At 35.4% G+C, this 18,466-nt stretch overlaps 1 long non-coding RNA gene across 1 annotated transcript; it reads right to left on the bottom strand.

Annotated features, from left to right (window-relative positions):
• Positions 1–127: 127 nt before the first annotated feature.
• On the bottom strand, positions 128–9,567 carry LOC113098239 (uncharacterized). The gene is made up of 4 exons (XR_003288970.1): positions 9,517–9,567; positions 8,189–8,196; positions 7,435–7,461; positions 128–167 (listed from the first exon to the last, which is right to left on the bottom strand). It is a non-coding gene; the product is annotated as an uncharacterized LOC113098239 (long non-coding RNA).
• Between the last annotated feature and the right edge of the window lie 8,899 nt (positions 9,568–18,466).

Below are 18,466 nucleotides of genomic sequence, written 5' to 3'. Positions count from 1 at the left end.
ACATACTATCTTGGAAAGCCAGATTAAGTAATTAAATGTCCAGTAATGTGAGAATCCAGAACCTGTTTTCCACACACACACACACACACACACACACACACACACACACACACATATCTTTAAAGCTTAGGAATACTCACAGGTTTGCCATCCAGACCGAGTGGACCCTGAACAGTGGAAAAGAGAAAAAACAGATGATTAAACTCCAGGAGTCCACCAGACAGCCAGTCAGAAACAGGGAAAGTGCAGATAGACTCTGAAAGGACGTGTGAGGGGTAAATCAAAAGATGAAGATCAGAAGAGAAGAGAAAAACAGAAAGAAATGAAAATGATCATGTTTGGCCATGTTGTCTTTCTTCTGTTCTTAGGAATAGTACTATAGTCCAGTTTAATTTTACTTATAACCTAAATCTTGTTATTGAAACCAATACCACCAGTGAGCACAAATGCTAAATTCAAGATTAGTATTGTCATATTAATCAAGTATGATTCACGCACCAACAGTTTTCATAAAAACAGACTTTAATCCTTTCAAAAGATTCAAAAGAATAGTCAATGTCTAGAAAATAGTTGGGCATGTCTAGCCTGGGCTTCTTCATGTGTTTTGTTGCATTATACATATGGCTAGAAATAAAACAACCTAATTGATAACTCATTTCAATATTTAACAAATATAATTCAACACAAATTGATCATGTTTTAAAATCAGTTTTAGTCAGACCAGGTAATTAAAGGCTGTGCAGATGTGCCACATTGGCAGTATAAAATAGCTTTTATTACTTTTATTTTATAGAAAACTTTGTGAGACTGTAGGACTGTAACGGGAGCAATCCAGTATGGACACTCATCTATGCAGTCATGCAAAAGGTGACCTTACAGGATTTATTTTTGTTCAGAACGCGTGATGTCAAAGGTGAAAATCCTGATTTAAAAGTGTCATGAAGCACCGAGACTTGTTCTAAAAGTAGCAGTGCCAGATAAATCACATACTTTTGAATGAAGTGTGGGAGGTCATCAAAATGCCAGAGACCTTTGAACTTTAAAACATATATCGCTACAATTTCAGGCCCTTTTTTGTGGTTGTCCCAAAAGTTAGTTGGACCCTTGTAACAATACCACATCAAAAATGCACCATCAGTTTATTTCCAGCTATTTGTTTGTGTGTGTTCAGGTAGAAAAGAGGAAACATGTTATCCCAAAACAATAAAAAAATAAAAAAAATTTGGAAACAGAGAGAGGTACATAAGCATCCGTTACAACCTGTGTGTTGGTCACCCAGACTTGTCTAAATGAATGCATAAAAAAAAAAAAAAAAAAAACAATCCTCATAAAAAGTGTAAATGTTCTGTGTAAATATGAAAATTGTGAGTGAAATTCCTTTAAAGTAAAGCCTACAAAAAATGTCAAAGTTTGTATTTTAAACTTGCTTTGATCAGAAACTGTATTGTACTTCCTCTATGTCATTCTTTGAGAACACAATATGAATTTGCAGGTCAGAGTTCACCAAATGAAAAATTGGTGCCCATGTGTTTGCGTGCGTACGAAGTGAACACAGGGTCTATTGTGACAGGCCCTTCAAACTTTAATGAAGTACCTGGACCCAAAAGTAAGGGAACATCCTGGGCTAAAATAACGAACACTAAAGCTTCTGCCTTTGAATAAACAGACAAAAGATGTACGAGTCCATTGTGGACAATAAACAATCCCTGTTCTTAAGCGTTCCCAGAGGTATGTTAAGGACAGGACGTTTTGTTTTGAGGACGTGCTACAAGCTCTAATCATACATCTGGGAGCGTTTACATGGCTTGCTCCTCTGCAGAGCCTCCTCATGCTGAGCAGACACCATGTGCACAGGTCATGCCAGCGGACTTCCTGCAAGAGAAATGAATGAATCAGCGAAAACATTTAACTCTGATTTATGAGCATAGTACTCAGGGTCTGAGACCCTTTAAGTTCATCATTGTGAGGAGGAGGTCGGTCTTCTCACTGGTCACTGTTGCTGGGTCTCAATCTGTTGACCCTCAGGGCCGAAACTTGCATTTGTAATTGAGTTTATCCATCCAATTATTGGGATTAAAGGTTTTCATCCTCAAAAATCCCAGAAACGTGACCAAAAAACAAGCCACTGTTTACTTTTTTCACGGACAAGCATCACTCACATTATGATCCAAGAATGTATCCTTCAAATTTAGTTATTTGTCTTGAACCTGAAGGTCCATATGGATGCCACACATGAACTAAGACAACTCAATTTTATAACCCCCTGAAGAGTGAAGGTAGTGACCGTGAAAAAATCAAATCCATTCGTTATTCCCAAACTGGCTTTTCATTCCTCTCCTGCAACATACTGATTGGCCAAAGTACAAAACCTCCAAAGAAAAAAACTATAATAAAACAATTAAATGAAGATGAATCCTGGCTATCTTATTTTGTTGTGTGCACTGCTGAATTCCGAGGAGGAACAGCAGGAAAGCATTCCAAAGTAGCAGATTTACCACATATATTTAACCACAAAGTGCAAAGGAGTGAGAAAGAGGATTCGAATTACCAGTAAAGCCTCAAGAAAATGAAAATAATGACTTTTTAGTCTGTTGCCCTTTGCCAGCATTAAAGTTTTTCAACTTTGCCATAAATCATAAATTCATCACAGGGTAATCGAAACGCTTTGAGTTCAGGCCTACAAAAGCATTCCTGCAAAAATTGGACTTCGTGGTGGGCTCAATGGTGCTTCGCGGGAAATCTGGAGGGATTGTATCAATAGGCCCTTGGAGTCAAATTAAGACTTAAATGTTTTAATTAAAAGAATCTTTCACAGGTTTTGACTGCCTTCACCTAATTAAGAGATTGTGTTTGGGTTGGACGGTGTAGAAATGACCCATCTATTGTTGCCAACCTCTCGTTTTAAGCCTTTAAATGCACTGCAACTTTTCCAGTAAAAATATCTAAACATGATTTACTTGAAGAATATTGCACAAGACACTAAGAATTGTTTTTTAGAGAACATATATCAAATTAAATTTTAATTTAAGATTTTTCGTGTCCCACTTGCAAATTGCAGCAATAAAATGAAGCATAAACCTCAGAAACCTAAATTTTAAATAAACAAGACAAAAATACTGAAGACAGCATGAAATCACAATTCACCCTTGTCTATTTTGTAAGCGCATGTAACTGATCTTATCGTGAATGATTTATCTATGTGCATGTTTCATTTTTATATATATTTTTATACATTTTATCATTTTAAATGAATCCTGATATATTCAAGGATTACACAAATCGCATAAAATTAGATATTAAATGGATTATGAATTCATCTATTTTTTGACTGAGAAAAACGTGATTAGGTCAATCATTTGGGGAAATGAAGTGGACAGCGAAATAGAGATGCATACAGTGTTGTTGTTCAGGTTTCATTTTTCTGCATGAAAGAAACCCAAGAAGCACAATCTCATCCCCGTGTGGCTCTGCAAGGAGAGACGAGCCCTCATCTGGATCCAATGTCTATGAAGTCTCCACGTCTCTCTGTTCTACTTTCTTCTCTGAAGGGAATATCATTTATTCGACTCTTTATACTTCAAGTACATGGAAATACTTTGAGATATGTGACATTCATTTCTCTCCCGCCGGACCGCCAAGAAAGATGTTCCTGGATTTCAAAAAAGAAACACTACCATGCCAATATTCATGACATATTTTGGCCCCAATGTTCGGTAACAAGAATTGGTATACTAGACATTTTTAGATAAAATAGATTTGTACATTTTCTGAAGAAAATAAAAGTTCTGTGTGCACACATACAACTGTCGTCTTTATCAGTGGGATGACATAACACACCTTTTTTAGTTGTTGACCTTTTCAAAAACATTTGTAGTACATTGTTGTTCTGTAAATTGCCTAAAATGTCAACGTTTTGGCTTTGTTATGTTATTGATGTGCTTTTTACAGTCCTCAATACTTTATATGTATTTGATTGCTTTCACGACCGGTCGATTATATATATTGGTCAGACTACTTTTCAATCACTACCTTCAGCAAGTATGAAAACAACAGGAAAAACAAAGCCTAAACCAGGACATTTTGTGCAGTTTAGTAATCCTGGCCACGACACGTTCGGAAAAAAGAGTCACCCATCCATCATATGCACAAATCCAAAGGGATCATTTATAAAAGAACCTGAACGACAGTCTCGTGAGAGCCGTTCTCAGCAGCGTCTGCATGTAATACAGTCTGTTTTACGATACTGCTAATCAAATCACAGCCTCAAATGAGCACCGGCAACATGTGGGCACCACCTGAGCTTATAAGAACAATGTCGAAGCTTCTACACACACGTTGTGTCCACATATGTGAGTAACATTAACCCAGCGCACTTACAGAACAGATTTAACCTGGATCTACCTGGATTCCATCAAATGTATATGCGTACACTTCCTGTTTAGCTCCTGTTGCTCATCAGCTAAACTCCTCTGGGCTTGTGTAACAGTGTAAATGATATTTACTTGAAATCATCTGCTTTTAGTCATTAATAATCCCCCACTATATGACGTAAGTTAACACAAACTGTCTGTCAAACCAGTTTACAGGATAAGAACAATCACGTTGTGAGGGAGTAAAGGGGGTTGTTTAAAAGATGGCTATTGCTGGTGAATGGAGAGAAATCACTAGCGTATGTTTCACAGTTGCTGGCCCGAAAGCATTTTGAGATTGCGTTGTAAACCGTAAAAGGATGTGGATTTGGGGCGAGTTCACACACGCACCTGTCGCTCTGTACCAGATGCTACAGAGGCTTGGCAGATGCTAATGGACATGCTCCAGTTTAGGAAATCCGATCCACTCACATATAGTGAGCTATTCTACTATTGAGCTCAATGAGCTTCAGCTGTATTCCAAACAAATGCCAGCACACCCCAAGGTTTTTCATTTTTTAATGTCTAAATCCTTTACTCTAAGTTAAATGTAATGTTACATTTAATTTGTTTGTGAATGTTGCATTCCTATTATTGTAATAAATAATGATGATAATAATAATAATTATAACCTTTGGTAAAGAAATTCTCAGCTTACATTACACACATATAACACACACACACACACACACACACACACACACACACACACACACACACATACATATATATATATATATATATATATATATATAAATATATATATATATATATATATATATATATATATATATATATATATATATATATATATATATATATATATATATATATATACACACAGTATATATATTTAAATATATCTATATCTTCATCTATTTATCTTATTATTCCCATAAATATATAAATAAAATATAATGTAAATATGTATTTTTACAACATGATTTTCATTACTTTATTATACTATTTTACTAGGAGTGAATATATTTCATTTATGCAGATATTGCATTTCAATAAAAATAAAAATAAAAAAAGTCAATTTATTAACTGATTTAATTGTGTCTGAGATATATTTTTATTACTTTATCACAGTAATTAGAATTTGATTTTTCCCTGTATAATTTAGTTTTGCATGTATACATATACACATATAATAAACCAAACAAAATCTTTAGGGTGAAATATGACCCAGACCTTTCTTTGTTTCAGTGTGTGACAGTGTGTGTAGCATGTACACACACACACACACACACCTGTCTATAATTAGCCACAGACTTTTCCCGGCAAACACACAAATCTGGGAAAACCATGAGTGTACCTCTGATACTAATTTGCTGGGCATGACTGACCCAGCCTGGCACAGACCGTTATCTAGAGGCTGATCTCACAGCAGATACGCCACAGCATATCAGCACAAACATCACTCTGATTTACTGCAACGATACCAGAGATAATGGGTACAGAGACAGGAAGTGGTAATGTAATAAATAAAGCTGCAGTATAATTGGCTAAAGAGCACAGTAAGGCTTACTCAGAGCTCCTAGACAAATATACACTTAATGAACTCACAGTTCACGCCGCGAGGTGAGTAAGGCCTGTTAACTAAACATCTCTTGATATTTGGTGCCAAACCAAGGGTCCACAATTAAGATCTAGACAAAACAAGGTACAATGTCTCATTCGATTTGCGACTAACCACAATCTGACCCCAGGTTCACCTTGACATGTTCCAGATCAGCCTGCTGCTTATCATTCTGCTGTTCCACTGAGAGCCACTAGAGGCCCCCAGACCACTTCTCCACTAGATCACACAATCAAAACAATGATCCAATTCAGATGGAAATCTGGACCCCAAGAATTGATCTCATGTTTGTATCTACATAAACAGAGATACTTAAAAATATATAAACTGACTATTGATTGTTTGACTTGGGGTTGTTTCATAAGTGATTCAATTATGACTTACAGTTTACCAAGCAAAATATCTTTTTATTTGAACACAAACAAAATACTCTAGTCAAAGCCCAGTTTTCAGAAAACAATCATCAGATGTGCTGTACTTGAACAGATCAGAGTAGCTCTGCCCGTATGTCACAGTTCAAATGTTGTTTCTAAGCTCGATTCATTTCTAAACGCCTGACTGCCTTCCCAGTACTTTCCATTTCAAGGTTCAAGAAACCAGGAAATTATAAACTAAGAGTCCTAAGTGTCTCTGGCCTGCTGTCCCGCACCCACGTTTAGCCAAAGGGATGAATCTACAGCGTTTTCAACAGAGAAACACCATTACCAGTGTAATTGAGCCCAGGAGCGCTTTCACTCTTTCCAGGAAACTCAGCATCATTATCGGCCATGTTGCAGAAATACCAGCGAAAGGGTTCATTCTTCATCAGAGATGAAGGTGTCGATGATGAAGAGAGCAGGAGAACAGTTTGAAGCGTTTTATTCCAGGCTTTAGACACTATTCCTAACAGACCTTTCACTGCATAAGCTGTGTAATTCATTTTCCTTTAAAAAAAAGATATATTGTATGACCCAGCTAACAAAATGGTGTGCTATTGTTTCCGTTAAGTTTCGAAATTGTTATTTTGGAATGTTCGCTGAACGTCCAAAGCATTTTTAATTGTTATGTGAATGTTAGAAAACACTTTTTGAGGGAACATTCAATTTCATCATTTTGCAAACATTATATGAAACTATCTTAAACTATCTTAAACTATACTTTTGAATGTTATGCAAACCATCTAAAACATTTAACTTTTATTAAAAGCTATTTTAATTGTTTAAAACCAGAAGAACGTCCAACTAAATTGTTTCAGAAAACTTCACAAATTTTCCATGAATGATTTTGTATAATGTATATTGTATTAATTAATGAATCTGTTACTGGGGAGCCGCACAGGTATTTAGTAAGACAGGAAAGAAAACACTGAGATCAACAATAAATCAAAAGGAAGTGATAGAAGCAATTAGAAAAAGATGGAGATTAAAACCAAGAAAGAAACTAGATAATTTAAAGGACATTTACCGGGTAACCGTCTCGCCCAGGTTTGCCCTGTGCAAAGAAAAATTAGATATAATAAATAAATATAGACCTACAGTAGATTCAAAAAGATAAATCTCAAGGTAATCTTCAAGTGTTTTAGGGTTTCTTTACATTGCAATAGTCCCTCAAAGTAAATAAACTGGTGGACCTCTGCTCTACAGAAGACTAGAAACTAAACGTGAACTGTTAAAATGTTGAAAGCTGTCACATAATATGACATCTGCAAGCATTAAACAGATCAATGAAATCTATGGATTAGAAGCCACATATCTGTTTGCAACAAGGTGTTGACGGCATGGTTGTAACCTAAATCTAAAGCAGGTGACAGACAGTCTGCAACCTGTTCTTACACTGTGTTACACTTTTGTTGGATACCAGAACTTTAATGCTGGTTTTGAATATTCTAGAACTTTAACATCAGAAGCACCAGATCTTCTAAAGCATCCAGCTGCTCTGAAGCAAATATCCCAGAACTTTATTCTTTAAGCTTTATTCTGGAATCTCAAAAGAATGCTAATTCTAGAAAGCAAATTTTTGATTTGAAGGTTCTAGAAATGTAAGAATAAGTCAGACAAACTTGGAGCAAATATTCAGAATGCATGAAAGATTCCAGAACTTGAAGGCCATTTCTCAGGTTTTATGACTCACCCTTCAAACGTTTTGTCAGCCTTACCACAATACAGAGCCCATATCTGCCTAATGTCATTATTTTGAAGTGTGAGGACAGGGTACTTACTGGGGGTCCTGAAAAATAAAAGAACAACAAAAAACAGACCTTTAAAACAATTCAAATGTCTTTTAAGTTTCAGTTGATGACACAAAATCACACTTCCACTCTTTTGACAAAAAGTTAACCTCTAAACCTTTTTTTTTTTAATGTTCTTCGGTTTTCTGAAATGTTCATCAGGTAGTTGTTATGACCCTCAGAGGAGACAAAGGAGTTTTAAAGATGTGTTGAGGTTTTATGAGGCAGAAAGTTGTTGGCGTATTGGTGTATTTACACACGTCTAGACGCTGGCAGACTCTTTAAGAGTTTAAAAGATAACATTCACTCAAGCACAGTCAAGCTCTGAGCATTGTGAACGACACGGCTTCACCATTTGGAAAGCATTTAGGAGTAGGATGTTGAAAGAGAAAAATAACGAGAGTGTGTTTCACGGTTTTAATTGAGCACATCAGTATTGTTTAGCAAAAAGACTAATCTTTTAATTGACGAGGGTTCTAATGAAACGAGCGCTTTTAATGATTGAACTATCATGGATGTATAAGACCAGCCTAATGTTTGCGCTAATTAGACTGCTAAATATCTTCCAGCTTTCCAACCATATTTTCTCCTTCATCCTAGAGAAACAAACAGACTGTTGTGCAACTAAGAACCTCTTCCTCCATCCACCTCCACACTCGACTCGTCCCGTCGCTTTACGGCCCAAACGACAACAAGCAGACGCAGCTAAACAGAACCACATCTAGCAGACTTAGTGACAAAACGACCCACTATCTCTCTGTAAATAAAGTGCTCTGCCAACGTTTGAAGTTCCTCTCCCAGGGCAGCGGGGCTGGAACAAGTTTGAAAAACAGATGTAAAGAATTGCCATTGTGTGGGAACGCCGCAAACCCAGATTTAAACGGATATGGTCAGAAGGTGAATATAGGATCTGCTTTACAAACTGTAAACATTATCCAAAGATAATCCTATGGCGTAATGTTGAGACATCATCTGGACACCTACTTAAGATTCCCAAGCTTTACTGATGGCTTCCTCTGCAAGTGATGCGATACTGAATCATTCTATTCATTAAAACCTCTCTCAGTCTGTGCCCTTGAGAGCCACATGTGTGTCTACAACACAGCTCACTTAGAAATACATCAGCAGATTTATTTGTATCAGTCTCGAGTTTAATACCTCTGAATCATCTGAGGGTCTAGGTGACTCAAAACCACAGCCATTGAGGACTTCCTCTCAGTCACATCTAATGATTATGAATTAGGGACTCTAGTAACAATGTTTATAGAAAAGTGCTAGCCATCAAGCATGAGGAACATTAATTGAGAGATCACACTCACCAGGGTCGCCTCTTCTGCCCATCCGTCCACGTTTCCCAGGAGGACCTGAAGTCAAAAAAGAAGTGAAAAGACTTCATAAATATTTTACATAAAACAGTTTTTGCATTTGACTTCCATTTATGAGTCATTAATGAGATTTCTGAACATACGGATTCACTAAAATGATTTTCCCTAGAATCCTGAGTGAATGCAGAGCTGAAGTTGTTATGAACTTTCAAATGTACGTCAGTTCCACAAAGAAATGTCTGGGTTACATTAGACAGCACAATCAAATCAAAACATTTATTGTACATTTTAGTAGATTTTAATTTGATACTATTTTCAAAACAATAAAAAAATCTCATTAGAATAATGCAGCAATAGCGAAATTTAGTTTTGGTTAAAATGATCTTGTATTTTGGTTTTTATGTCTATTTTATTATTTCCAGATCAATGACAATTGGTAGACCCCCTGTTAAAGTCTCCTGCTGTAATGTTAAAAAAAGCCTGATTCTCATTAAATGTAACATAGTAATGAAAATCATCTTACCGAGACAAAAATATTTTTTATATAAATGATAAAAACTGCATTAATTAAATTGAGTACAACAAATGCTATGAAGTAGAATTGTACTCCACAGTTTAAATAATATATATTTTTTTGGTTTACAGTAATGGGAATGAGATTGTTGTCTGCAAACAACGTACTGACAATAGAAGAAGGGAGTTTAAATTTGCTTAATTTTCATTAAAGTGGTCATGAACTGAGAAGCATTTACTTTGCCTTTTTCTAATCCTAACGCTAGACGTAGTTTAACGTGGTTACAAACAATGCACAATTCAACGCAGTATTTTTCAAGAAGATTGAAACTAAAAGACTACGCTCTGCTCACTATATTGGATCCAAATGTCACAACACAAGTGCGAGTAACTGTTTTCATAGTCACTATTTCTTCGTCTCTTCTTATAGATTGTATGATATGTATCGAGTTATTTATGCATTTTTGACCTATATCACAGCAGTGTACACTGTGTTTGAATGTAAGCTCTAACACACACAACTCGTAGCCAGTCGTTTCAGTGGGCGTTTACTTCTGGGTGAACAATCTGCCATGCCTGATGAGAGGGGTCAAAACAGGACAGTAAATAGCTTATTACTTTTATGTTTTTTGATGCAAAAATCTTGATAACATTATAAGTGAACCTCAGAGAACAGTACAAAATAAAAACAGAGGCCGTTCATGACCCCTTTAAAAAATAAATAATACAGTTATTTTCTAAAAATATAACTATTTTCTTTATGCTGTAACAGTTTTTATGAGATTCACACTAACAGAAGTCCCATATGATCCAAATTTACGCAGTAACTTGACCAAGGCAGTAGAAAGGTGCAAAAACAGCACTGCAATGTGTGATGCAGAAACCAGGAAAATTTCAGATGAAATGATGGAAACAGTCTGGATTAGGTGAAAATCCATTGTTCACAGACAAATGCAGATGAAGTGTGCATATCTGTGCACCTTGCATTACTTCCTGTTCGTGTATATGAAAGTCAGAACAAAGCGACGAAGGGGATTCCTCCCAGACGGTAGCCAGGCCCCCCTCCTCTTTGTTCCTCTGGTTAACCGATTAACCCCACCTTCTCTCTGTCCCCTGGGCACTAAATCATTTCCATCAACCTCTTTCCCTCCTCTCTTCTTAAGGTACTGTGAAATAGAAACCATACCTGAGCGAGGCAGGAGAAGGGGATGCTAACAAGCTCAGGTCGCAGACACACTTTTCTTGTTGGCATTATTATTGTTCTACGTAAATCAACCCCTGCAGGTTAAACCCCTATTAGAAAGATTGTCAAGAAAGGGTCTCAGGGTTTCACTTCCCCGGTGCGGTTCGCATTACTAAATCTAGAGCATCCGGCATCGTTATTGGAATGTTCAAGGTACAATTCAACTTAAAGGAACAGTAGGTCTAAAAATTGTTTTGAACAGATTTGGAAAAATTTTACATTATGAATCCTTTGCAATGAATGGATGCTGTCAGAATGAGAAACAGCTAATAAAAGCATCACAATGCACAAGTAATACCCACAACTCCAGTCCATCAATCAACTCTTGTGGAGTGAAAAGCTGTGAGTTTGTTACAAAACATTCAATTATTAAGACATATGTAACTTAAAACCATTGCTTCCAGTTTAAATTCAAGTCCTCTTTCCATAAATTAGCTTTCTCCAGTGTATGCCAAACATGTGACTTTTCACTTCACAATATGTTACATGATGGACTGGAGTTGTGTGGATTACTGTGATGTTTTAATCAGCTGTTTGGACTCTCACTCTGACGGCACCCATTCACTGCAGAGGATCCACTGGTGAGCAAGTGCTGTACTGTAATACTACATTTCTTCAGATCTGTTCTGATGAAGAAACAAACTCACCCACACCTTGAATGACCTGAAGGTGTGTACATTTTCAGCAAACTGTAACTTTTGGGTGAACTATTCCTTTAAACTCTATCTTTGACATATAGTTGATTAACACAGAAAATACATTCTACATTTCGGTCAGTTTGTAAAAACAAGCTAAAATTAGGTTTATACTCCTAATGCAATTAAAATCAATTCAGCAAACTGTGTACTAACCAGGTGTTTCCTGCAATTTTTCTATCCATAGTGAATTTTAAATCAGAGTGTGTCAAAACACAAATACAGTCAGATTTTTTCCAAAATGTTACAAAATTATTATCAACCTCAAACTTTTGAACAATATTGCATATTGAAATAACTAATATTGTTAACCAACATGGCAACAAAACCTGTTTGATTCAAGAAGTCATACAATTCCATTTACTGCCGCTGAAATGACAAACTTCACCTAATGGTTTTAACGAAAATGAGCTTCACATTACTGCTTGGAAATCTCTCCAGGACAAAGTGCACTGTTGACTTCAGTTGTAAATACGTAAGTGTACACAATTTAATTTTGTTTTTATGAACTGATGAACTTGTTGAAGTAATTATCCAATGCAAACACCAGGACCTTATTGATGCTTAAATTAGAAACTGAACTCAAACTTTTATAAAACCTGTATATAATTTTTTTTTTAATTCTACAAACCTGTCTGTCCTTTAAGATGCACTTTCAATCTTTATCTTCTAACATTCTCTTTCTATTGCTCTCTCTTTCTCTAAAGTGGTCTGTTCTATATCATATACGGCTTTCAGCTCAACTTCCCCTATTGCAATGACGTCCCAGAGTTTGTGCATGATAACACAAATCATTGTCAACATAGTGAAAATAGTGAGCCGTGGCTTCATCTTTGAGCTCTCTTGCTTACTGCACTACACACTATCACGTTACAAAAGACCAAACCACAACGGCTATAAATACAAGTCTAACTATGTTCTTCACCAGCAGAGCTCATAAACACTATGAGGAACTGAGGATGAAGGCTCTATGCTGAAGACGCCGACGAAAGGGGCCTCTCGTGCTTTTTATCTGTCAGCATTTGATGAACTGTCTCATGGACAATTATCGTAAAAGTAACAACTGCGAGATTAAAAACTTGAATCTGGATGCAATCGAGGTCTCTGGCATTTTAAATATCTCCTGTGTTCTCCCCTATAGCTGTCCCGTTACATTAACATTAAGAAATCGGATCATTATTTTCAGCTTTGACGATCTAACCGCTCAAATTCCGATCCTTATCCGATTGAGAAAGTCTGGTTCTTATAGTCACGCATAGGATTGATTTAGCTACTGTGACATTTTGTCTTAAACTAATAATAACGTCATTGTTTTCCTCCGGCTTTGTGTTGGGCGCAACAACTGTTCGCAATAAGCGTCAACTGTGAAATCACAGAATTCAATCCTCTCAATTTCTAAACCACAACTGTGTGTTTGTCTCCAATATCCCTTGTTGACAAAATTAATGTCTAAAAATGGAAAGGAAATGAAATTAATAGCAGAATGAGTGTGTGTGGCATGTGTTGGCTTTACACTGTGACAACGCTTTAGGAAATTTTTACGTTATCTGTCTAACAGGAAGTTCAAACATTATCCCATTATTCAATTATTTAACACTGTTAACTCAATAAAATAATACATTGAACTTGAACCAGTTCCTCTTACATACCCACGAAATGGTAGAAACCACTAACTTTAAATGGGTAGTTGATTAATAACTAGACTTATTAAAGTTAACCTAACCAAAAATAATTTATTAATGTTAAAAATAAATGTTAACTGAAAAAAAAATATATATATAAAAAAGTAAACTTTTAGCTATCTCCTTATTTTCATTTATTTGAATTAAAAGAACAAAAACTAACAAATAAAAATGCTAACACTGTATATTAAGGCCCTATTAGTTATGCATTAACCCTCAAAGACCGAAACAGCCGACTGCGGCTAAAAATAACTGTTCATCTTTAATGTTTAATAACTTTTGAACAGATAATCCAATCTGAATGCTTTAAAAAGTGATGTAAAGCAGAGATTCTCCACGTTCTCTCATTTGGATATTCACAGGAGACGTAGTGTACATGATTACGTCATCACATTTTGACAAAATTGATTCAGATTGGTTCAAACTGTCCCATACTAAACCAATAAATAGTCTTTTGAACTACTACTTAACATATTTCTTTGGAAATATGAACGAAAACAAAGTGAAAGTAAAGTCTGTCATGAGTGCATGAATACAAACACAAAATAACACATTTGCATGAGAAAACTCTCTGAAAAAGCACAAAAAAAACACACAACAGAGTACTTTGACATAAAACAAATAAAAAACAGGGATGAAACAGTGGTACATATCTGATAAAGCACTGGGATTTATGTCTTGGGTCGCTAGGCGATAGGGATGGGCCATACCACATTTTTTCCATACGGTACGATACCGATACTTTTTGTTACAATTTTAACGATTCTGATGGTTTTGTTATCATATAACACTCTTTCCATTTCCTCTACTCATTAAAATGGTAACATCTCTAATGTTAGTTAATGAAATAGCCCTGTTTTTCACTTAAAAGCGTCAATAATAATATTGTAATAAATGGCTATAACTTGCTTGGGGAATGGTATATGTAAACAAAATTTTATTTGCAAGTATAAAACACCCAGGCACAACTTTGTAAAGAAAAATATCCAAACTTTAGGATTTTCTGTTTGAGTACACAGTAAAAAACACCCAACTGTTGCTTGCATTTTCCTTAAAATTATGTAATTTCATTCATTCTTAGAGAAAACAAAAGTAAAATTGAGACTTTAAATTAATTAAACTTAAACTAAGTTCTCCTGTTTAAAACTATATATGGCAATTGATGCTGACTGCTAGAATAGTTCTGAAAAACTAAGAAAAGTGCAGGTGTGTCAGGCACCCCAAAAATGTAAGCAAAACATTTGTTACAGTATTCATTAATATTGTTAACAGTAGTTAATAAAATACATATGTTCATTATTTGTTCATGTTAGCTCAGATCTGTTAAATAGTATTACCAGATAAAGATTTTGTTTTTTATAATGTACTAGTAAATGCTGAAAGATAAGTATGCTTTAACAGTACAGTGCTTTCATTCTTAGTTTGTTGAGTAATGAAGTTTATTACGACCATTCACAAATAGAACCTTATTGTACGTGTTTCCATAAAAAGTTTAAAACTGCATATTAAATAGTTTTTTTTAAATAATATAAAAAAGACAAAAAAGACAAAGTCTCACAACAAAATCACTAAAACTTGAACTAAAATTCAAGTAAAAACAATTAATATTTACAATTATAGTATGTTATGTATATATAAATATACATATATATATATATATATAAGATTAATCGTGATTGTACTGTGCATTTATTATGTATATATAAAGAAACACATATACAGCATATATTTTTAAAATATTTACATGTACAGTATGTATTTATATTTATAAAAATTATATCATATAGAAACACACTTAATATATAAACGTAACATTTTCTTAAATATATGCATGCATGTGTGTGTATTTATGTAACACACAGTACACACTCCTATATTATGTAAACAAAAACTTTTATTTTGGATGTGATAAATCGTGATGAATAGTTTGACAGCACTTAAATAACAGAAGAGGAGAGGAGAGGAGAGGAGAGGAGAGGAGAGGAGAGGAGAGGAGAGGAGAGGAGAGGAGAGGAGAGGAGAGGAGAGGAGAGGAGAGGAGAGGAGAGGAGAGGACTTTTATACAAAAATGCATATATAACACACCATTGAGGATAAGTGTAATAGTTATACTCCAGAGAATGTATGGAAATTGTATTGTCTTTACATTGTAACACCCATGATGACATTTTGTTAAAAAAAAAATCTATTTATAATAAATACAACATAAAATTAACATAATAACTATGTCATGTTTTGTCTGATTCATCCAGGTAGTGAATTTCCATTTATGTTGAAAAAATGATGATTCTAAATACCAAAAATATATTGAAAATCAAGACTATATCTTCCGTATTACCATATGTTCTTCCACAGACAAAGCATAAAACAGCAACCAACATACATCGAAGAGATATTTGCCAGTATCCTTGTAATATATAAACCAATAATGACAATGACCAGACCTTCATAGTTTGAACATGCTTGCTTTTTAGTCATGCTTTTCATGCACTAAACAAAAGCAATAAGCAATTTTTGCATCATTGTTTCAGAGAACATGTGTAAATCTTTATGATCTCTTCTTATGAACAGTGTTGTGCTGTACTGAATTAACTGCAAAAACACCTGACTGTATTTCAGGTTTAAATATGATATGCACTGCACAGCTTCATTGAGTTTCCTCCTATTTCTGTGGCTTTATGGTGACTGTTTTGTATTGTTTCAGCTTTATTAACCAGCCAAAGAAGAGCAGATGAAACCTGGCCATCGGGTATTTTGAACTGAATAACATTTTTCGCTCAAATGATTTTAATAATACACATATGATATTTTTTTTTCATAATAACCGTTTGTTAGCACATTTTAGCTTTAAATGTTCAAAAACTTGAGATTTTTTTATGAATCTGCAGCATCTGCGCGCATTTATTGTCCAACCACAGCAAAACAAACACGGATTTCACTTCCTCCAAACATGACCCATTTAACATTGCTTTTGTGCAAAGATTAAATCAACAATTTAAGCGGCAATGCACCAAAAGAAACACATGGAAACCCACCATTAGCATGTAAATGTAATGCGTGCGGGTCGGCGTTTGCCCGTGTAAGTGCGGCTATTAGGAGTTTGGCCCTTGCGTGATGGAGTGTTAACTCGCTTGACCTCCAGATAAACAACTCTGTCCCTCCACCCCCAACCGCCTGGCAGTGAAACATTTCCATCTGTTTGTTGACGCTGGAAGTGTTGGTGTTTATGAGAGGGGCCGGACTCGACAGGGTCCCAGACGCTCGTTGGGTGGCTCTCCCATTAGAACGAGTGATTATACTAGTGAACAGTGAGAGGATGTTCAGACTCACGCTCCGTCAAATGCTACATGACAAAAGCAGCTTGGGATCCAGGTTAAAAAGTCATGAAGTAGTTACTGATTAAGACAAGTTTGAGGTTAAAGTCATTAATCACGAATAGCACAGGAAATGTAACTGCGCACAAATTGATAACACACTGCGTAAACCTGATATTTCTTACATGTTTTTAAAGTCATAATAAGCCCCATAATGATGTATTTATGTTATCTGAAAATCAGCAAGGCCACCGTGTTGTTTCTGATGGTTGCAAGTGATTGTTGTCTCTATACCACTCTGGAACAAGTTGAGTGTAAGACTGTAAGATTTTCCTGATACAGTATAAACATAAGTGGAACATTCCAGTGAAATAATCAAACCAGACAGCATCTGCTTTCTACAAAGGTGTTAGACCCATTAAATCCAATTACAGTTACAAAACAACAGTCCAGCGTCCAAAATTAACACTCGCCAAGTATTAGATGCTAGTAAAAACAAGCTTTGGGGTACAGTAAGTAAGGAGACTTTGTAGTGAGTGATTACAATGAGTTTCCTCGCCAGTTGGCTGAACATAATACATGAATAAAATAGAAGTGGGAGAACGACAATCTGACCCTCGTTTATTTCAATGACACACAAGCCATCTACTAAGATCAGTCACAAAACTTTGCTTCATCAAAGACTTTGATCTAAAAAAAAAAATTACTTTAAACTGTTTTTCTTTCGATACAAAAATAAACATAAATGAATGAAATTATTTCATTTATATATATTAAAATCTGTACAGCCTAAAACAGCAAAATAACCAAAATCCACAACGGTACTGACCAAGCAAATAAATAAAGTAAACAAAAGGATAAAAATTACAGATTATTTCAATGTTTTTATGACAAAATTTAATTTTCTTACGCACGGAAAACATGATTCTCCAACTCTCTCCTTTAGAAACACAAACACAGACACATACAGCATGTATCAGATCTGCGCCATGTTTAAATATAACTAAACTGCGCTCCTGCCCACCTCTTCCAACCAAGCCAGGGACTGCTAAACGAAAGATCACACTAGTCAATCGGGTTCTGACACGGTTAAGATTGCCTAGTGTGAGCACATCCTAATTATTCTCCTGCATCCCGCACACACGAGTCTCTACCGGCCCATCAAGTGTTGTCCCGCACAGCACTCTGCTGTGGTGTAGGTCTCTAATAGGAAGATGCCTGGCTGCTATTATGTTATGATCAAGGCTCTGGACTCTGAGCATGACTTGTTTTCTTATAACAAACTATAAAATATTTTCTATAAAAACTTTAATGTCCTAGCAGTGACAAATGGCTTGTTTTAAATTGAATTGGATTGCATTAATGTTATAAGTTGAGATTTAGCCTACAATAAAAAATTTAACTGCTACTATGTAAAAGGAACACTGCTGTAAAAAACACCTTATTTGTTTGCAAACCAAATGTTATTACACTTTTGTCCATATAGCAGTAGACTTA

The sequence above is a fragment of the Carassius auratus genome, unplaced genomic scaffold (assembly GCF_003368295.1).
Source record: "Carassius auratus strain Wakin unplaced genomic scaffold, ASM336829v1 scaf_tig00216446, whole genome shotgun sequence".
Lineage (NCBI taxonomy): Eukaryota > Metazoa > Chordata > Actinopteri > Cypriniformes > Cyprinidae > Carassius > Carassius auratus.
The sequence above is the reverse complement of the archived record's forward strand: the minus strand, read 5'-3'. Positions and strand labels throughout refer to the sequence as shown.